Consider the following 23,479-nt stretch of genomic DNA (forward strand, 5'->3'; position numbering starts at 1 on the left):
GTTTAATAGTATTTAATGCTGTCCTATGACATCATTCTTTCATTTACCAATTGAAAAAAAATAAAAAGACCCATCAAAAACAGTTTATAGAGTCAGAAATATGCTTATTGAATTTGATGAAAATTGTGGAGGACAATAAACAGATTCACTGGGGGAGGGATCTTGAAAAGATTTTTGGAAAGAGTTACTGTGCAAATGCATACTCAGTCTTTACTCTATACTTATTTTAATCATAATTTACTAACTGGATATGTGTTATCTAATATGCTGCTAACATGCCTTAAGCAATTCATTTTGCCGACAGCATAGTAAATTGCCATATAGCCTGGGCCCTTTATTAGTAGCAATGATTAAATCCAATTTTCGTTGTAGTTACTACATTTTCTGCACTGCCTACGGGGCATCCCTGTGGGGGGGAGGGAGAGGAGCTGCTGTTTGTATCCTAATCTCTCCCTCTTTTAGCCCCAAGTCCATTCTGTACCTTTCAGCAGGATATACCTACCTACGTCTGTTTACACTATTTTTCTACCGTGTAGGATATTTTTAGTGCTGTTTGAAAAAGCAGCTCAAAATGTTTGAAAACTGTTGTATTGAACATAATATACCCCATGATCTGTCTTTATGCTGTAAAAGCATTGAATTAAAAAAAAATCTACCCCTTCCTCTCTGTGTGTGTGTGTGTGTGTGTGTGTGTGTGTGTGTGTTGAATCCTATAGGAAGCCAAGGATTGACTTCATATATTATGGGACCAGAATATTCTAGTATGTTAACTCTGGGTGAATTCTCATAGGGTATGTAACTGTATTATTTAACTCAGCAAAGCAAGTCGGGGTACAATTTGTGTGAAATGTATTATAGAAAATGAAGTTACAAACCCTCACATGTCATGAACCCTGGCACGCGTTGCTTGGAGTTCCACTGGATGGGAGTTTGCATAATTCAGCTTTGAGTTTCCATGCTCTGGGTTCACACGCTACACATGTGCACTGTGTCTCAGAACCTCATTTTATTTGCAAATGGATTTCCTGGCTCCCGAGTTTGGGTGTGATCCAGGGGTCCTCAATGAGTCTGCAAGGAATATTTTTGTAAGTTTTGCCTGAGCATCGGTAGGACGAGATCTCAGCAAGCCAACAAGTCGGACTGAAACCCAACAACTCGGACTGAAACCCAACCCTGTGCCCACCCCACACTCCCACCAGGAGGACTCTGAGTCCCTGCGTCTCGTGGGTCACGGGGCGCATGCTTGGGAAAGGGGCGGGCTTGTTTCTCAGCCAAACATCAACATCTGGTGAGCTGGCTTCAGTGTTGCTGCTTGAAAGGCCCTCAGCAAACGCCCTTCAGCAACAGGTTGGGGGTCATCTTCCGTGGGATGGCACCCAAAGGTTTTACATGAAGGATTTCAACTATCTTTCTTTGCCCAGGGTGGGGGTGTCCTTTGCACTAGGGAGACGGAAGAAGACACACCCCAGCAGTTTATCTCCTGACCCTGGTGGTGCCGTGTTCCAGGGCAGCGTGCTGGTGAGTTTCACCTCTGATCCTCGCTGCCTGCTGCGCATCTCCTGAAGCACAGGCTGGACCCAGATGGTGTCTGTTGTCTCGGCTTGTCCATGATGCCTCCTTATAAAGGCCTGGGCAGGAGCCCCTGGGCCGTCCCGGCCTCTGGCACCTCTCTGCACATCTCCTTTTGCCCATCTCTCTCTCTCTGTCTTTTGTCTTCCACCCAGTGCAGGCACACTGCACCAGCTCAGGGCTTCCCAATTCCTAGAGAAGGTTCCCGTTGCCCTATTTCTCACCATGACTACTCTGGGCTCCTCCCTCCCTTCCTTCTCTCTGATCCAGATGCTCCAGTACTAAATGCCATTCCTTCTTGGTCCTGCTGAGTGCAAATTTGGAAATGTGGGCTAATGGGGGATCCCGAGTTAATGGCTTTCCCTCCCATGTAACACTTTTCAGACAAGCTACTCTGGCCCAAGGGAGGGAACGGAGAGGTGGGGATTTCTGCTTCAGCATCAGGCCTTGATCGAAGATGAGGTTTTGACAAGGAGGCCTTTTGAGACTTTGAACTCAAATCCTGGAGGCAGCTGCCCTTCTCTGCCACTGGGACAGGGGCAGTGGCGGGGTGGGGGAATCCTCAGACTCCTCCCCCCCATCCCATCTTCTCCAGTTCTGGGTCCTGGCTTTGCGTGTAGAGTTTGGCCAGGCTCTGGATGAATTTTCAACTGGCCACTGAATACCTCTGGCTTTGGGACCTGGGGAAGTCTCCTGTGTTTCCTCATTTATAGAGTGGATAGTTCTGTGGGCTTCCTGGCGGGGGGGCGGTGGGGGGCGGCGCTGCAGAAGCTGTATCCAGGAACACAATACAAGCATGTCCCAAACTACAAACTATAGACTGTGATACTACGGGTGATTTTATTTTGTAGGCCAATTCATCAAGGAGAACTGGAGGACAGGGAATGAAGAAGGAGCCTTAGAACACGCACCCCACGATGGCCTGAAACATTCGCTGGTCTGTTTCTGTTGAGGTTTTGGCTCTGGGTGAGTGGAGGACCACTCTGTGGTTGACCAGATGGAAACGAGGTGGGCCAGACCAAGAGAAAAGCTGGTGAGGAGGAGACATCAGAAGGGGTGATGGGAAGACCTGTCTGTGTCTGGGGCACACATGTGGGGCTGAGAACCCACTTTTGACCCTCCCACTCCTTGGTTTCAAGGCCTCTATTCTGCCTTCTTTAAAATGCCAGGACAGATCCTCTCCAGAGACTGTCACAACCACATGAGGCAATGGATATCTTTTGGGTAAGTTACCGGGAGAATTTCCGAATCCACTTGATAATTTTAGAGAGAGCCTTAGACAGACACACAACTTCGTGAGTCTGAAGATACAGTCTCCCTGATGCCACCTCCTACGAACTCAGTGCTTACAGGGCTCATCAGCCTCTTTGAATTAAGGTAAATCCAGGTCATACAGAAAATCCAAAAGGGAGCCCGGCTCCTTTGTCATTTTCACATGTCTTCCTTCTGAAGATCAAAGCAGCTGTCCTTTGGAGAGATTACTTGACTAATTGTGTAGTTGTAGCTTAGACTCAATGAATAGTTAAATGGCTTTTTGCTGTCAAAATTACACCTTCTCCAGGAGTTGGAAGGAACAATGGCTCTGGTTGATTCTGGTTGCTGTAATATTGATATCCTTCATGAATAGTAAAAAGATTGCTTTTTTAAAAAAACCTTTCTTGGTTAAATTGATCCCTTTTCTTTAGGGACTTATAGAAATGGGTAGCCCGTGAAAACAGCCTAAACAGTGGCTGTTGGGGATGAAATGGAACTGAAAGAGGTAATTCCTCCTGGAAATCCTCGAAGCAGCGGGGAATGCTCCAACACATGAGGTTCATAGAAACTTCAAATGCTTCGTCTTCTTTTTACCTGTGCTTAGAAGTTAAAAATGTTGTTCAACAATTTTTTTTTCCTGCCCATTTTTTTTTTTTAAATCCCCACTCCCTCTGCCAAACAAAAGCATATGATGGTTTTTGGTGAGTGGGGTCCTTTTGTTGTTGGATGTTTAGTTTCACAGTTTATCCAGAATCACCCGATTAACAAATTCCTAAGATAGTAATTCATCTAAAATGAAACCGATTTCCCGGGAGCTTCCCCAGAGAATCCCCGTCTCCCACTGGCCTGGTCGATGGCAAACCCACCTTATGCTCCCAAACAAAGACAAGGGCACAGAGACCATCTCGGTGACACGGGATGCCAGCGTTGCTTTGGGGAACGGGCTGCAAGATGCATTTACCCAGCAAAAGAAGAGAAAGGCATTTTGTTCCCCAACGTTGAAAGGTAGACAACTAACGGCGTATTTTTAATTACCTGACTGCTTTAGCACAGAAAGTAGTCAGTTTATAGTTACCTTCAATACGTAGACTACAAATTATTAGTGCATGAAAATGGTATCCAAGTTCTGTGGCTGGGTCTAGTAATTTTGGATATTTTCCATGCTATTACTGCCTGCTCCATATACCTTTACTGGTTCTTTTTGAAATTAACTTAATGGCACTCTGCAGAAATGGACTGCCTACTGAGAGTGTGCACTTGTCTGCGAAGATGGACTGAGTCCCCACTGAGAGGCACTGATTTGGCACAAACAGAGAAATGCTTCAGCATTAATTTACTTGAGTATCAAATTATTCAAAATAAATAATTAAAGGCTTTTTAGGAGTCAGAGTCAATATTTGCTTTCAATATTTTGGATCCATTAACACATATCCCGTATTGAGAAGGGCCGGGGGCCCTGCCAAGTTCTTCCAGGCAGCCATACATCCCTCAGATTGCTACAGGTTTTTCCCTTCAGACATTAGATGTTGCTTCTCTGTCCCTGCAATTCCTCCGCAGGCCCTGGTATGCTCATCCGGCGAGTCTCCCCTCCCAGCTGCGGCGGGTCTCGTGGAGTCTGATGTCCTTCCCTTTTCGCTGCCCTGGAGCCTGCAGCTCTCCTCCTCCAGGTGGCGTTTCTTTGGAGGGACAGGGTCCCTGGGGAGAGAGACACGGGCACAGGAGGCCTCCTCGGAGGCTGGTGACCACGGCGTGACAGTGTGGGGAGAAGAGCCCCCAGACGCTGCCCCTAGAGCAGCGGTTTGACCCAGGCCTTGTCAAATCCGAAGTGTCTCCCTGATCACCTGCCCTGCCCTCTGCTGGAGGCCTGTCTGCCCTCCCGCTCCCTGTCATCCTCAACTTGGAGCTTTCACCGCAATTTGCAGCCTGGGAATAAACAGTAGCCCAAGGACAGAGCAAGAGGCCACTGAGGGAGATCTCAGTTTGGGAAGGACGTGGCCATCCTTCAGCCCTGTCCACTGAGTGTGTGAGCCTGCTCACACTCGTGTACGCGCAAAGTGGTCCAGGGATTGACATCCGAGAGCATCATCTTCTTACATGATCACTTGGGGGACCAAGCCTGTGGGACTGAGTGGTCTCTGAGTGTCTCCGGTTAACCTATGTTCAGCTTGTGCGAAGGGGATGAGTGATGTGAATATCCCTTTAATTTCTCCCTCCAGCTCTCTCCCTGTCTCAGTCCAGAAGCAAGCAGGGACCCACAGAGTCTCAGAGAGAAGAGGAAGCAGTTAATTCTACCAAGGGCTCTCCACTCCTTCCATAAAGGCAGGACGATTTCCATTTGAAAGGGAGGACTGTTAATGAGCTCCGTTCTCCTAGCCTATCACCCCACAAGCAAGGGGCTGCTTTGAAGTCAACATGGTCTATTATGGGTGAAATAAACCCCGCAGAACAAAGGGCAGTTCAAGTACAGACTTATAGACGCTAATGGCACACGCTCAACCCCACTTCAGTTCCGCCGGCTGCTCTAGGCTGAGGACGCCTTGAGTCCCGCGGGAGGGCACCTGGTCCTCCCCAAGCATCGCTGCTCCTCTGGGACCTGGGGCCCCAAACACAGGCTTCTCATTGGTGGAAAAAGTCCATCGCTCATTTCGTTCAGGTTTTAGAGAGCTGTGGGTAAGGACTTTTAAAGGTTTTATCAAAATGTTTTCCTTTTCAAGTACCCACAGGGGAAAAGAACACAGTTATAAACATGGTAGACCGGCCTTTTTGGCTGCATCTGAAATGAATATTTTCTGCCTATAAGTTCAGCAAATAGCACTGAGCGGCAGTAATTGGAGAACACGGTCTAAATTCCCTCCTCTTCTCTGAGCAGGAGGGATTTGGCTTCAGATGTTAATCATTTTAGGCATGGATTTCATTGCTATTACACGACAGTACTTGGCTGCTTCAAAAGCAGAGGAATATACAATGCTTTTTACACAAAATGAGGAAGAAGGTGGGATTCCCCCACCACAAATCTGGGCTGCAGAGGACGAATCCATCTACTGAAACGTGGCTGTCACGTCCCACCATAGCTGACGGGCTGAGGTCAGTACCACGACGGCACCCACAAGCACGTGTGTGTCCCTGCATGTCAGCACGGCTTCTAACACACTCTACCTGTTACCTTGTTTGCGCATGTTTTTCTGGAGCAGTAAGACTGACCCTCGCAAGGCAGGACAGTTTTGAGGATTAAGTCGGTAAGAGGCTGGAAGAATAATTGATGTGTCATCTTTTAATTGGCATTAAAAAATTGAACTCACAGCATTGTCAATTACACACACTCTTAAATTATACATTGAAGGGAGGCATTAATAACCATAAGGAGAAGGGAAGAGGCAGGTAAATCACTTGTAAACCAGTGTGTGTGGCCGTGAAGCTAACATGGAATGTGAGGAACACGGACTTGTGAGCTCTCCTTTTACGGTAAGCAAATGATGTTCTTTAAAATTTAGGACGTGTTTTAGCAACGCTTCGAAAAACTATACTAGCTAGCATTACTCTATTTAGCATTACTGGCGTGCTGTGATTCATGGGGTCGCAAAGAGTCGGGCACGACTAAGTGACTGAACTGAACTGAAGCACTACTAAGACATTTCTCTTTTTCTAATATTTCATCTTCCATAACTGTACTTGCTTTATTACAGGACCCCTTGTCTTTTATTACGGGATCCCCGGTCTTCTCTTCCCAGGATTAAACAGTCACATTTAAGCATCACCTCGTCCCACTCCAGGCATTTAATGAGCATGAGATTGTCAGTGACGTTTCTGTGCGTCCACGTCTTGTGCTTGTATCCAGGACCCCATCTTTGTTCACCTTTCATCATGAACTTCTCCCACCTTGTCTATTCCTCATCACCTCTCTCCTCTTAGCCCGAGTGGTTCCCTGAGGTCCCCACCATGAGCACCGCCCATCTTCATGCTCACAACATTTAATCTCACTGTGTTTCTCCTTGTTGAGATGTGAAATGATACCAGACAATGGAAGCCTTCCTCATACTCCCTTACACTCACCACTCTGCTGAAGACAATCACCATTCTGACATCTATCATCACAGTTCAGTTTTACCTGTTTTAAAACTTCCAGTATGTGAAATTATATTCCATCCACTCATGTATATTGCATCTGGCTTTTTAGCTCAACAACATTTCTACAAGATTTATCCATGTATATAGCAATACTTTGTTCTTTTTCACTGCCATATAATATTCTACTACATGGAAGTATCACAATATTGTTATGTGTCCTACTGTTGGTGGGTATCTGTGGGTTTCCCCCAAGTTTTGGTGATTGGAAACAGCACTGTTGTATATGTGGGCTTCCCTCATGACTCAGACTGTAAAGAATCTGCCTGAAATGCAGGAGACCTGAGTTTGATCCCTGGATCAGGAAGATCCCCTAGAGAAGGAAATGGTAACCCACTTGCCTGAAGTATTCTTGCCTGGAGAATCCCATGGGTGGAGGAGGCTGGCAGACTATAGTCTATGGTGTAGCAAAGAGTTGGACACAACTAAGGGACTAATACTTTCACTTTTTCACTGCTGTGTATGTACATATATGCATATATCATGTAATTGAATATGCTTGTGTGCCTAGATTCTTTGTTCTGTCCTTCCATCATGCGTTTTCATAATTGATTTGGGAAATACATTTTTCTCTCATTAAAGTCAAATATATTTTTTAACTTCAAGATTGTCCTTTCATTTCCATATAAATGTTAAAATTAGTTTGTCAACTTAACACACAAAATACCTTGGGATTTTAAGACTGGGGTTTTATTGGCTCTCTAGGGAACTGACATAATTACGCACTTGAGTCTGTTTATCAATGCTCATGGCATATATATGCACTCATTTCAACCTTCTGTAATTTCTTTCAGTGATTTGCTGTTTTCTGTGCAGACACTGTACATCTTTTGTAGATTTATTCCTAGGTATGTGATTCTTAATGCTATTATGAAAGTGATAGTGAAAGTCATTCAGTCATGTCTGACTCTTTGCAACCGCATGGACTGTAGCCTCCGAGACTCTTCTGTACGTGAGATTTCCCAGCAAGAATACTGGAGTGGTTTGCCATTTCCTTCTCCAGGGGATCTTCCTGACCCAGGGATTGTACTCGGGTCTCTCTGCATCTCCTACATTGGCAAGCAGACTCTTTACCACAACCACCTCCTGGGAAGCCCTACACCAACACTGCATTCCTAAAATAAACCCCACAGAAATGTGACGCTTTTGTCTTTTTGTTTCATAACAGATTTGGTTTGTTAATATTTGGCAAATTTGCATCCAAGTTATTAGACCTGTACTTTTTCTTTTTCATAAGGCCTTTAGTCAAATGTTGATGTGAAGATTATATTGGTTTTGAAAAATAAATTGAGAGAGTGATTTCTCTTTTGCTAAGCTTTGAAAAAAAATTAAGATTTGCACCATTTCTTTCTTAAAGACTCAGAAGAATTCACTGAAGAAGTCATTTAGATGTTGGGTTTTCCTTTGTGGGATGTGTTTGAACTACAAATTGAATTTTTTTAATACATATCAAGCATTTCAGATTTTCTATTTCTTCTTGAGTCAGTTTTGTGTGTTTCAGTGATACATTCCACCTGAATTCTCCAAATGTATTGACATGAAGTTGTTCAGAATATCATCTTAACATCAATAGTATATATGCTGATGGCCTTTTTTGTGTTTGTTCCTGGTATTAGTATTGTTACTTTCCTTTTTCTTGATCAGTCTCACCTCATCTATGTGTATATTTTGTTAGATTTTTCAAAAAGTCAGCTTCAGACTGTGTTTATTTTCTACTGCTTTTGTTTAATATTTAGCTGGTGTATGCTCTTACCTTGCTCTTCTTTCTCTTTCTGCTATCTCAAATTTGCTACTTAACCCAGTATTGAATTTTTAAGTTCTTTTTTCATTTCTTTGGGCCCAATTTACTTTTTATTTTTAGGGTCTTGATATGAGTATTTAGGTCATCAGTTCTCAAAGTATCTTCTGTGAACCCTGGGGGTACACGGGGAATTTAGTTGCCCAATGAAGTCAAAAGTATTTTCATAGTAGTACTAAAACAATACAATATTCATTACCTTTTTACTGTGTTGTTATTTTTTTAATTGATGATGCAAGACTAACAGTGAATAAAATTGTTGGTGCCCTTTGAATTAGCATAGTAACACCAAACCGTATTAGTAGTCATTACATACCTTAATGTCACATACTTTCAAACAAACTGATAGTTTCACTTAAAAATATATTTGATGAGTGGTAAAAAATAATAATTTTATTTGTCTTTTAATAAACATTCTGTATGGCAAAATAAGAAATATGCCTAAAGTGTTTCTGTTGAATACTGAAGTCTAGTAATTGACTCAAAGGAGAGTACTTTTGTGATTGTTGGCGATATAAAATGAACTAGGCCCCTTTTTTTCATGAATTGCTATTTCACTTGAAAAGCTGACAGACAAGTTACAGTTATTCTAAGTTGGGTATTTAACAGAACATTTTTCAAAAGAATAATAAAATAAATCTGTCATTTCAAGGAAAATCACTGAGAATATTTATTGCCAATGATAAATTTCAAGCTTTTAAGCAAAACTGAAAATTTTGGAAGACTTGCATTCACCAGTTATTGGTCCAGCATGCTTGTTTGCCTGGAACTGTAGAGTTTCCTGGGATGCAGGAATTTCAGTGCTAAAATTGGAATAGTCCCAGGCAAACAGAAGGTTGTTTCTACTGACAGGACCTTGATAGCTTTCCCATACCTTGAAACATTCATAATGAGATAGGTAGAGACATTACTGAGTATAATTCCAAAATATTGTATAAGGATAATGTGTTGATATTTGCAAGATCTGCATAAACTCAGTAAATGAATATTTTCCAAATGACTGTTGTATGCTCATGCTAGTTACTTCAGTTGTGTCCGACACTGTGACCCTATGGACTATAGCCCACCAGGCTCCTCTCTCCATCGGATTCTCTAGGCAAGAATACTGGAGTGGGCTGCCATGCCCTCCTCCAGGGGATCTCCCCAACCTGGAGATATATCCCACAACTCTTATGTCTAACCTACATTGTCAGGTGGGTTCTTTGCCACTAGTGCCACCTGGGAAGCTCCTGATTATTGTATAATGCTATAAAACTATGTGTGAGTGAAAGATCCACTCAGTGTATAAGACAGACACGGATTCTAGTGTAACAGAGTAGAGAAAATGCATGCACATCAGATTTCACATTGCAATTAAACTATAAGAAATTACACCTGACAAATTTTGGTGTAGTATCAAAGTAGACCTATACAATTACCTGACAAAGCTATTAAAATACTCCTTTATCCAACTACATAGCCGTGTGAAGATAAATTTTCTTTATGTACTTCACCCAAAACAAAATATCAAGACAGATTGAATACAGCTGCAAATATGAGAATAAAGCTGTTTTCCATTAAGCTAGGCATTACAGAAATTTTCAAAAATGCAAAACAATGCCAAACTTTTTACTTAATATTTTACTTTAGAAAATTTTTTTCTAAAATGATGTTATCAACGCTAATATGAAATGGATTCATTATTGTTACTTAAAAAGAATTAATAAAAAAAATTTTTAAAGCCTAGTATTAACTTAGAGTATGATAAATAAGGGTTGATATTGTTCACATAAGCAAGAATTATTTGGGGTCCTCAATGATTTTTAAGACTATGAAATAGTTTTGAGACCAAAAAAGTTCAAGGGCATTTGGCTTAGATCATAATTTTGCAGCCTTTACACATATCCAAAATGTGCACTTAAGGGTATACATATCTTTCTAGGTACTACTTTATCTGAAAATTTCAGTAAAACTTGTTTTCATTATTATTCAGTCTGGAATTGACATATATATATATATACTATTATGTATAAAATAGACAACTAATCAGAACCTATATTGTATAGCTAGGGAATGCTATTCAATGCTATGTGGTGCCCTAAATAGGGAGGGAATCTTAAAGCAAGGGATACATGTTTAAACATAACTGATTCACTTTGCTGTACGGCAGAAACCACACAACACGGTAAAGAAACTGTACTCCAGTAAAATTTAATTAAAAACACGTTCTAATTTTCATCATGATTTCTTCTTTGATTGTACATTATTTAGAATTGTGTAGCTTAATTTCCAAATAACTAGGAAGGAATTTTTGGTTATCTTTTAGTTATTGATTTCGAGCTCAATTCTACTCTGATCATAGAACATATTATATTGAGGCTTGTTTTAAAATCCCACATATATTCTAAGAAATGTTTTGTGTGAACTTGTAAAGAATACGTATTCTGCGGCTGTTAGGTATAGTATACTATGTATGTCAAACAGGTCCAATTGGTTAACCATGGCTTTTACTTCTTCTATAGACTTACTGATTTTATTTTTTCTGCTCATTCTATCGTCCACTGAGAGAACAGTATTAAAATCTCTAAGTAAATTTGTGGATTTCTATGGTTTTACTTTTACTTCTGTTGTGTTTGCTTTATATATTTTGAGGCTATTTTACCAGGTGGAACACATTTAGAATTATTTTATCTTGTTGTTGAACTTTCCCTTTAATCACTATAAAATCTCTCTTTATTTCTAATAACATGTCTTGTGTTAGAGTCAACTTTGTCTGACATGAACATAGGTACTGCAGTCTTTTGGGGGTTGATATTTGCATAAGATCTCCACTTTCATTCTTCTCCTCTGAACTTGACTGTGTCCTTACTAATAAAACAAGCAACATCTAGCATATTTGAGCACCATGTAGTCAGGCTTTAAAAACTCATTTAAAAGATTATATGAGTCTTTCAATTGGTGTATTTACTTCACTTATGTGTAATGTAAACTTTGGTGCAGGGATTACATTTGATGTTTATTCTTTAGCTTTTACTTGTTCCTCTATATTCTCTAGCCTGATGCCAAGAATAAAAACGTTATTTATTCTTCAAGTTTTTACTTCTATCAGATTACTGGCTATCTGTTCTTCTATTTTTTCTTATGGTTATATGATCTTTTATTTTTTTCTCATGGTTATTCTCATGGTTATTGTTTTCGGTGGGTCTCCGGGTGACTTTCATATTCTTAGCTTATTAAAGTCAACTCATATTAAACCTTTTATCATTTTTCCAATAATGCAAAGACTTTAAAACATTTTAATCACGTTGGTTCTGTTTATTTCTTTGATCTGTGTGGATATTTTAACAGTATTAATTCTTCTGATTTGTGAGTGTGGGAGCTCTTTCCATTCATTTGTGTCTTTCTTTGATTTCTTTCATCAATGTCTTCTAGGCTTCAGTGTCTAAGTCTTTCACCTCCTAGGTTAAATTTATTCCTAGGTATTTTATTATTTTTGGTGTCATTATAAGTGCTATTGTTTTCTTAATTTCTCTTTCTTATAGTTTGTTTTAGTGTATAAAAATACTGTATAGTACATACAGATTTCTCTATCTTGATTTTGTATCCTGCAGCTTTACTGAAATCATGAATTAGTCCTAATAGTTTTTTGTGGTGTCTTTTGGTGGTGTCATCTGTAAACCAGAAAGCCAGAAGACAATGGAGAGAAATCTTTTAAATGCTAGAAGAAAGTAATAGCTACTTTAGGAACTTATTCTCATTGAAGTATCTTTTAAAATTAAAGAACACATGAAGTTTGAAAAATAAGAATATGTATTTATAGTACACCCATACTAAAGGAAATATTAAAGCGGATTATTAAGGTACAAAGAAAATGTTAATGAGTAAATTTACAGGGACTTCTCTAGTGGTCCAGTAGTTAAGACTCTGCGATCCCAATGCAGGTGCCATGGGTTTGATCCCGGGTCAGGGAACTCGATCTTGCATGCCGCAACTAAGATCCAGCACAGCCTAATAGATAAATATGTTGAGCTTCCCAGGTGGCGCTAGTAGTGAAGAATCTGTCTGCCAATGCAGGAGATCTAAGAGACGCGACTTCAATTCCTGGGTCAGGAAGATCCCCTGAAGGAAGAAATGGCAACCCACTCCAGTATTCTTGCCTGGAGAATCCCATTGACAGAGGAGCCTGTTGGGCTCTAGAGTCCAGGGGCTTGCAAAGAGTCGGACACGACTGAAGTGTGTGTGCATACATCTGCAAACAGGGAGTTTTACTTCTTCCTTTTTAACACGAACATCTTTTATTTATTTTCCTTACCTAATTACTCTGGATAAGAGTTCCAAATCTATGTTGAATAAATGTGGTGAGAGTAGGTATCTTTGTGTTTTTACTGGTGTTGGAGGAAAAGCTTTTAGCTCTTCACCACTTGAATAATGTTCGTTGTGTAAGTTTTTCTAATGGTCTATGCTTCTTTAAGCACTACTCTGAACCTACTCATTACCATTTTATTTGTACCTTAATAATCTACTTTAATATTTCTTTTAGTATGGGTGTACTATAAATACATATTCTCATTTTTCAAACTTTATGTGCTCTTTGTTTTTAAAAGATACTTCAATGAGGATAAATTCCTAAAGTAGTTATTACCTTCTTCTAGCATTTAAAAGATTTCTCTCCATTGTCTTCTGGCTTTCTTCATTTATCTTGAAAACATAGTAGTCTATCTTATTGTTTTTCCTTTACTTATCCTTGGTTGCTTCTGCTGTTAATTTTTTCCCTGTCTTTGGTTTTCAGTTTTGGTATGAAAATTGAAACTGTATTTATCTTTTTTGTATTTATCCTTTCAGGGACTTTGTAGAGCATCTTGAAACTCTTCTGTCAGAGTTGGAAAAATCTCACCCACTATCTCTTCCAATGATGCTTTTATCTAACTTTTCCAGTTAACCATATGTTAGATTTCTTTACCCTGTCTTCATATATCTCTTAGGTTTTCCTGGACCAATTCTGGATCTTTCATATTGATCTATCATTATTTCACTTATCATCTCTTCTTCTGTGTCTAAATTTCATGTAAATCAATTGACTAAACTCTCAAGTTATAAATTGTATTTCACTATGATTCTTTCTTATTGATCCCAGTTTTCTGACAAAATTCTCTATTTTCATTAATTTTCTCAAACATATTCATTATAACTCCAGTTCATATCTGGATCACCTGTGAGCCTGGTCCTATCTTCAATTGTTTCTCTTAATTTTTATGATTTATCCCTACTGTGTGTCTCATTGGGTAAGTCTTTATTTGAATGTCAAGACTCCATATGATAATACACGGCCACTGGATGACATTGCCCTTTACTTCTTGAGGGGAATAGAGTAGGGGAGATGACCTTGACATCATGTAGTCTGGTTTTACTTTGGTGAAAGGGGTGATCTGTTGAGGCTAGTGAAAGTGACAGTCGTGTCTGACTCTGCGACCCCATGGACGTCACAGTCTATGGAATTCTCCAGGCCAGAATACTGGAGTGCGTAGACATTCCCTTCTTCCCAGGGAATCTATTGAGGCTAAATCGTGTCCAATTCTTTGCGACCCAAAGGACCATAGCACGCCAGGTTTCCCTGCCCTCCACTATCTCCTGCATATCTATATGGTTTGCCCTCTTCCCGGGCTACAGTGTTTCAGAAATTTCAGCTGAGAACCTCAAGTACTCACCATGCCCCCGCCCCTCCTTGGGGAGGTCTGAACTTCAGTTGTTGTCTCTCCAGGACTCTGCATCTGCCAAAGTCCCTGCTTAGCTTTTAAGCCTCTTTGCAGCTGCTTCCCTCTTGGTGTCTCTTCCTTTGCCCTGTGTTCGCATTCACTGCTCTGCGTTGACAAGTGCCCTGGGGAGAACTGGGTGCGGAATACCAGCGCTGTCTTCTCTTGGGGTTTCTTTTACACTAGAATCCTGGCCTTTCATTTTCTGGCTGTGCTGCATTCCAATTGTCGTCTTCTCAGCCCAGTGAGACTTTTCTGGGCTACACTTTTCCTTTCAACTCTATTTCCTATGCTGTAAATTGGCAAATACCCCAGTGGGAAAAAAAGCATCGGTGAACAGAAGACTCACCCCAGTGCTTTCCCCTTCCCTCTGAGATTTCAAACCCTCAAGTCTTGGCTGTCTTGATTGGTTTCCAATGTCCTCAAGCAGATTCTTTTTTTTCTATCCAGCTTTTAGAGTTGTTCCCAATAGCAGGGTCCTCTCTCATTGTCAGAAAGGTTCACTTCTCTGTAAGGGTTTCCCTAAAGCCCCCTGAAGCTGTGCTTCATGCTCAGTCCTGCACTCAATCACTGCTCGGCCTTTTGGCTAAGATCAAGCGTAATATGGGGGCTTCCCAGATGGCACAGTGGATGAGGATCCACCTGCCAACGCAGGAGATGCAAGAGACAGAGGCACAGGTTCGATCCCTGGGTTGGGAAAATCCCCTGGAGTAGGAAATGGCAACCTACTCCAGTATTCTTGCCTGGAAAATTCCATGGACAGAGGAGCATGGTGGGCTACAGTCCATGGGGCTGCAAAGAGTAAGGCATGACTGAGCACACACATATAATCCTGGGGGGCTGCTACTGGACTTGGGATGTTCTTGGGGGAGCATCAGCTGGATTTGCCCTGGTGCTTGATATTTGACAGATGGTCATATCCTGTTTGCTTTTCTGTGGATTCTGTGTTACTGATGGAAGTATCATTCAATATCCTTAAAAATGCCTAGTTAGGGGTTACATTCATCTCTCAAACAGGGGCCAGTTTATGTGGGTGTCATACCCTCTATCTTGGAGAAAGAAAAGTGAATTGCAAGAATTTCCCCTTGGAGAATTGGATCTGGAGGCATGCGGGGTACTGGGCACATTTTGTTGTTCAGTTGCTAAGTTGTAACTGACTCTTTGCGACCCCATGCACTGCAACATGCCAGGCTCCCCTGCCCTCCACTCTCCTGGAGTTTGTTCAACTTCCTGTTCATTGAGTCAGTGATGCTATCTAACCATCTCATCCTCTGCCGCCGCTTCTCCATTTGCCTCCAGTCTTTCCTAGCATGTGGGTTCTGGCTTAGATGGGCACTTGGCAGGGTTGCCAGCCAGATGTGTGCTGGCTTTCACAGCCACCCAGTGGCCTCATCTTTTCCTTGGACTGGCCAACCTCTATTCCAGGATGCTTCTGCTAAACCCCTGTGCTTAATGCTGCCCACGTGGGAGAGAAAGAGAAAGCGGTGTCCTCAGGCAACTGGTGCCTTTGGTCCCGGGCTCATCTGAGAGGCCAGTCTGCTTTTAACAGTGTAGCATCTCAGTTATCTGCCTTGAGTTTGCTGTCAAAACAAACCAGTTCTGGGTCATTACCCCACGGTGCCAGCCAGCATTATGATCCTGGCGGGTTCTCCCCATATCCTTGGCTCCCAAACAAATGGGCCCCAGATCTTTGCTTCTGTGTGACCCTGTGCACTTTGCAGCCTGCGTTACTTACCCCAGCCAAAGTTTCTGTAATAACAAAGCCCTCTGCTTATTTTCCAGCTTTGTCTATTCCTTCTCCTGGCTCAGAGGCTGGGTTGTGGTTGGCTCCGGTCCATGGCCTTCTTTCATCTTGCATTCCTGGCACCAAGTGCTGGAACAAAGTTGAAGTTGCCACTTAAATTTAGGAAGCTAGGAGGTCTGAAACGAGGACTGGTTCCCTTGGAAAAGATCTATTTTGCCTAGTTTGCAACCTGAAGGTACTGACTAATGGGGCATTAAGCTCATGGCACCTTTGTGGGGGCAGGAGGCCAGGGCTTGGACATTTTCTCTTCTGTGGACCCCTTTGGCATTTGGCATGACCTCAGAACCCCCTTCTGAAACAATGTATTTAAAAATCTATGAAATGAAGGCAAATATTATTGAAAGTGAAAGTGTTAGTTGCTCAGACGTGTCCAACTCTCTGCGGCCCCACGGACTGCAAAAACAGAGTTTTGCCAAGAGAACACACTGGTCATAGGAAGCACCAAGGCTCCTCTGTCCATGGGGTTCTCCAGGCCAGAATACTGGAGTGGGTAGCCATTCCCGTCTCCGGGGGGTCTTCCCAACCCAGGGCTTGAACCCAAGTCTCCTGCATTGCAGGTAAAGGCAGATTCTTTACCAGCTGAGCCAGCAAAGAATAACTGAAATAAAGTTATCAGGTATTAGAAAAAAAATGGATAGTAGAGACACTACAGTAACTGCATGATGCCCGCGTCTTTAACACACTAGTGACCTGGTCTGGTGAGGGGTAATCAACACTCTTTGTAGAAGGGATGCTGAAAATGACTGACATTCATATTGCACTGAGTCTGTAGCAGATATCTCAAAGCTTCTCTTGATTTCTGTCCTTACCACTAAAAGCACCATGGTTTGCTTCCTGCATTCAGAATTAAAGATATGTCACGTCTCAGTAATTTTTCCCATCCAGATTTATGAACCCCTGAATCCTCTCCAGGTTAAAACCTGAGTGAGGATTACTGTGTGTCTGAAGCCAGAGAAGGGAGCATCCGTGTCCATACGTGGGACGGAAGTGGGTCAGGCTGGTCTTTGGCGTTTTAACTCTGAGCTGGCCTCCTGTCCTCTCGAGCCCGAGCCACAGACTGAATTCATCCAGGGTTTCTTGAGCAGCTTCTATTTCATACCCTGTGCTTCTAAGTCCACATCACTGGGTGCGCCCTGAGCCCGCGGGTCCCAGGCCCTCTGTTCAGATAGGAGCAGCTCGATGCGGTTTGAAGGTTCCGCCGGCACCCCTGGGGTCCCGTCCATCACACTTACTCTCCCTGAAGAGCAGCTGCCAGCCTGAGAGAGCCAGTCATGCCAGTGCAAGCCAGGGACGGCATCGCGTTTCTCCCTGCGTGCTTACACACACACAAGCAGAAGTAGGGGCTGTCCTGAATGGAGGCCACCACTTACATGGACTTCGAGTCTGAACCGTGCTCAGGAGGCCCCACCTGGAGACAGGGCAGCAGAGGTGGACCGCTTAGACCCACAGTCAAGGGTCAGCAGAGAGCCTCTGCCCAGGACTCAAGTGCAGATCTTGCTGGAAAAGCCCCCGGACTACTGGGACAAGCTTCCAGGATGTGGGCTGGACCAAGACACGTGGAACTGTGGGAGCTGTGGAGCCAGGGCCAGTGAAGGCCTCTGGATCTGGGGAGCCAACACAGGGCTGGGGCGGGTGGGTGGGGAAAGAGGCTGACTGCGGACCAGGAGGTAGGAAAGACAGGTGCCCGGCCTGTGGACCAACGGGAGTGGGGACAGGACCCCCAGCAGGCTACCATAAGCCTCAGTCTAAGGGAAATGGACCATATGGCTGACATTTCCTTATTTTTAATTTTTGTAATGAAAAAGGCCACTTGCAACGTTAGCAAAGAGAATAAAACATCAAAAACAGCAACAGCCATGGAAGTGATGGCCTCGCCGCCCAAGACCAGCCCTGACATTGTAGGTCCTGAGCAAGGCTCACATGGACTTGGGCCGTGGGACTCACTACGAAGAGCTGCCGATGCAACTAACTAATCTGCCGGGTAGGTGCGGCTCCCCCTCTGTGGGCAAGGATGGCTAGCTGGCTCCCTGGAAGGGAGGCTGGAGTTTCGAGTTAGGAGCGGGGCTCCTCGCTGTCCCTGTCTGCGCACGGCAGCAGGAGAGCTGGCTTCTGGCCTCGGACCACGTGTCTCTCTTTGCACCTCTGACCACCTCTCACACTTTGGGGACCTTGCACGCAAGCCCTGTCCCCGCGCACTCACCCACAGTGGCCCCTGGGCCAGCCTTGGAGCCTCTGAGTGGACGTGTGTTCAGCAGCAGATGTCACAGGGGAGATGGGCTGGGGTCCACCAGGGACCATGAACTCCAGGTGAGCATACACCCCGCGGACCTCATGACCTTGTCTTCTGAGCAGGTGCAGGGTCAGAGCAGAGGCTTGAAAAGTTCAGAGAGCAGGACACGAGCCCCTTGAGGAGATACCTCCATCCCACGGCTCAGCTGGGCTCATTTCCCCTCGCAGACCTCCAGGCCTCCTGCATGTGCATGGGTGTTTCTACCAGGTTGAAATCAGTGTATATGCCGGTTGGAATATTGTCTCTCTTTCCACTGTGTCACAAGTATTTCATTTGTCCCTACATAGTCTTCCTAGTTAAAATACTTTATTTGTTCTGTTGCCCTAGAAATACATAATCACTGTATATAAAGAGGAAAATACAGAGAATTATGAATAAAAGAATTACTATATCATCCTAGAATCCATAGGTGGGTGCTACTAACATTTTGTATATTTCCTTGCAGAATGTTTATGATACATACTCATATATATTTTTTTCAAAAATAGGATTTTCCTGTAATTGTTGTTTTGTAGCTACCTTTTCCCACATTTACTGTGTCTAAAATTTCCCCAGGTGAATACGTGTATTTCTCCGACATTTTTCTTAATGGCATCCAGCATTTCATGGTATGGTTAAGGCTAAAAAACAACAATGAGGATGATAATCTAATACAAACCAGCTCTGCGCCAGATTCTGTGTTCTGTCAGAAATCACAGGATTTCTGAGAGGTGGATACTGTGGCCCTCACTCTTAGGATAAAAGTTTCTGATTTTTATAAATAATACTGTGTTGAACTTAATTGCTTACTGTATGAACTTAAAAACATAGTCTTTGCACTTATTTTAGATTGTCTTCAGAAAAATTCCTAGGAATGGAGTTACAATGTCAAAGATCATGCACGTTTTAAATAAACATTGTGTGTGTGCTCAGTCCTGCCCGATCCTTTTCAACCCTGTGGACACAGCCACCCAGACCCCTCTGTCTGTGGACCACAGCCGCCCAGGCCCCTCTGTCTGTGGACACAGCCGCCCAGGCCCCTCTGTCTGTGGACACAGCCGCCCAGGCCCCTCTGTCTGTGGATACAGCCGCCCAGGCCCCTCTGTCTGTGGACACAGCTGCCCAGGCCCCTGTCTGTGACCACAGCCACCCAGGCCCCTCTGTCTGTGGAACTCTGCAGGCAAGATTACTGACGTGGGTTACCATGCGCTCCTCCAGGGGATCTTCCTGACTCGGGAACTGGACCTGCATCTCCTGCTTTGGCAGGTGGGTTCTTTACCACTCCACCACCTGGGAAGCCCCAAACTTGATGCGCATTGCCAAATTTCCTGCTAGAAAGTTTCAGCTAACACCAGGAGAATGTCCCTTCCCCTGGACTGAGGACCTGATACCATCAGTAAAAAGCAAAGGAAGCTCAATTCCAGAAAAATAAATGACCCAATCAAAAAATGGGCCAAAGAACTAAACAGACATTTCTCCAAAGAAGACATACAGATGGCTAACAAACACATGAAAAGATGCTCAACATCACTCATTATCAGAGAAATGCAAATCAAAACCACAATGAGGTACCATTACACGCCAGTCAGGATGGCTGCTATCCAAAAGTCTACAAGCAATAAATGCTGGAGAGGGTGTGGAGAAAAGGGAACCCTCTTACACTGTTGGTGGGAATGCAAACTAGTACAGCCGCTATGGAGAACAGTGTGGAGATTTCTTAAAAAACTGGAAATAGAACTGCCATATGACCCAGCAATCCCACTTCTGGGCATACACACTGAGGAAACCAGATCTGAAAGAGACACGTGCACCCCAGTGTTCATCGCAGCACTGTTTATAATAGCCAGGACATGGAAGCAACCTAGATGCCCATCAGCAGATGAATGGATAAGGAAGCTGTGGTACATATACACCATGGAATATTACTCAGCCGTTAAAAAGAATTCATTTGAACCAGTTCTAATGAGATGGATGAAACTGGAGCCCATTATACAGAGTGAAGTAAGCCAGAAAGATAAAGAACATTACAGCATACTAACACATATATATGGAATTTAGAAAGGTGATAACGATAACCCTATATGCAAAACAGAAAAAGAGACACAGAAATACAGAACAGACTTTTGAACTCTGTGGGAGAAGGTGAGGGTGGGATGTTTCAAAAGAACAGCATGTATACTATCTATGGTGAAACAGATCACCAGCCCAGGTGGGATGCATGAGACAAGTGCTCGGGCCTGGTGCACTGGGAAGACCCAGAGGAATCGGGTGGAGAGGAGGTGGGAGGGGGGATCGGGATGGGGAATACGTGTAAATCTATTGCTGGTTCGTGTCAATGTATGACAAAACCCACTGAAAAAATAAATAAATTAATTAATTAAAAAAAAAAAAAAAAGCAAAGGAAAACAGAACAAACAGGCGAAACCCTACTAGAGTAACCAGAGAGACACAGGAAGAGCCCTGGCGAATTAGATACCTGTGATGCAGGGTGCAAGGAGACGACAGAGGATGAGATGCCTGGATGGCATCACCGGCTCCATGGACATGGGTTTGGGTAAACTCTGGGAGTTGGTGATGGACAGGGAGGCCTGGCGTGCTGCAGTCCATGGGGTTGCAAAGAGTCGGACACGACTGAGCAACTGAACTGAACTGAACTGATGCTGGGTGCGCTCATTCACTACTGCAGAATTTTATTAACTATTCACGTTTCTCTTTGGTGAGTCACCTTGCCAGGTTTTCTATTTATCTTTTACTATTGATTTTCAAGAGTTCTTTTTATCTTAAGGCTAATAACCATGGGTTAGAAGGAAATGGCAAACCATTCCAGTTTTCTTGCCTGAAGAACCTCGTGGACAGAGGAGCCTGGCGGGCTACAGTTCATGGGGTCACAAAGAGTCGGACATGACTGAAGTGACTTAGCTCACACAATCCTATATTTAGCAAACATTGTCTCCCAAAGGTTTCCATTTTAATTTTATGTTAATATTAGGCATTTCTTCCTTTAGCAATTTTTTTCATTTTTATTTATAAAGAGTAGTCTACTCTTTAATAATTCTTCAGCTTCCTTCTTTAGGTCTTGTGCTTTGAAAAGCCTTTCTCACACTAAACTTGCATACTTTGAAAAATCATGTATATTTCTTACTTATTCTTGTTATTTTTCATTTACTTTTTTTATTTGGAATGTATTTTTTGTGAGATATTATATAAAGATTTAGATTATTTTTTACATAGTTGACAAATAATTTTGCACCAGGCATTGAGTAATCTATCCCTCTGGCATTCTTTTGACATCTCTCGTTTTCTCACTTATCTCATGACTCGCATTTTTAGTCCAAGTTCTTTGTCCAGCTGTGGTTGTCTGGGTTTTCTGAAGTCACATGGTTTGCTGCCTGTGACATACATATAGTATAAGTTGTTACGTGAAAGTACTTCCCCATTACTCTCAGCTTTCAAAGTTACTTTGTTTTGTGGGGGTGGGGGTTCTTGAAAATGAAATACAGTATTTACTTTTTCAGCTGCATGCTGCTTATTAATTCATACATTCATATTGGTGGTGGTGGTTTAGCTGCTAAGTCATGTCCGACTCTTGCGACCCCATGGACTGTAGCCTGCCAGGCTCCTCTGTCCATGGGGTTCTCCAGGCAGGAACACTGGAGTGGGTTGCCATTGTTAAGCCTCATCTAATAATAGTGTTAGCCTCTCTAGATTTTTCTAGAAGGAAGATATTTGAATAGCCAACATTTGCTTTAGGTGAATTATCGCCCCACAACATTTAGGTTTAATATTTGGGGGAAATAGTCTCAGCCTCTTCTTTGAATGAAGATGTCAAGCCAGATTTTTCTCCTTTTGTACATCCCTGAGAATGGCCTTTGACTTCCTCACTTTGTCACCATCATCCTTACTGGGTGCAGTCTTGACCCCCACTTCTCCTCACAGCTTCAAATCAGAAAGGAACCAGGTGAATCCCTGTTCTTTCTGAGGCTGGAGATGACCAGGCGTCTGTTTCCGATGGTCCATTTAGAGCGGCGCATCCACCTTGAACGCCTGTCACGTTGTACAAGAGCCGAGACGCGTGTGGGAACTCTGGCCTCGGGCCTCCCTGTGTCGTGTCCTGCAGGGTCCTCCTATCCTTTGAATTTGCTAATCAAAGTCTTGTTGAGGACAAGGAAGCATGGAAGGGAAAAGCAGACAGGGAGCTCCAGCCTCCTTCACTCCCAGCCTCAAACCCGACCACGTCCTATGATCTTCACTGGCTTAGAAATGGGCAGGAAGTAAGCTTTACACTTAAATGCAAAATTATTTGGGGCATCAATGGAGGATGGAAGAGTCTAGCATTAGAATGAAGCCCGAGATCAGCCATACGAGTGCTAAACCCCTATATGCTCCCGCTGGACGGGTACCTGTCCTTGCCCGGGAGGGGTTGCTGCCCAGGCCCCCACTGCTCCTCTGGCAGTTACAGCCCCAGTCTGCACGCGTGACAAGGTGGACGTGTCCCAGGGCCCCTGTAGCCGAGCTCCGCCTGCCTGGCCCTGAAGGGCTGGAGTGCCTGAGTGCCTGCTGATGCGTTTCTGGCCTCATCCTCCCAGCCCCGGGTGCAGGAAGGAGAAACAAGAACCGTGCCCTCAGGATGGCATGGCCTGGGTCCCCCCTGCGAGGAGCCGCTGAGCGCTCCATTCCCACATGTCTGGAACAATCCACTGTGCCCTGGGTAACGGAGCCCATTTCAGCACGCCCGTCTCTGACTGGTTTCAGAGACGAATTGCTCCGTGTTCCTACTGTTTTGCAAATGCATAAAAATGGTAGAAATTTTGGTCACCACGTGAGTCCTTTTATTACAACAGAAAAGTAGGAAGGGTGTTTTTAGTTCAAACAAATAGCGTCGCAGGCACAATATGTTACATGAAGAAAAGCTAATTTAGTGTTATTAAATATAA

The sequence above is a fragment of the Cervus canadensis genome, chromosome 8 (assembly GCF_019320065.1).
Source record: "Cervus canadensis isolate Bull #8, Minnesota chromosome 8, ASM1932006v1, whole genome shotgun sequence".
Lineage (NCBI taxonomy): Eukaryota > Metazoa > Chordata > Mammalia > Artiodactyla > Cervidae > Cervus > Cervus canadensis.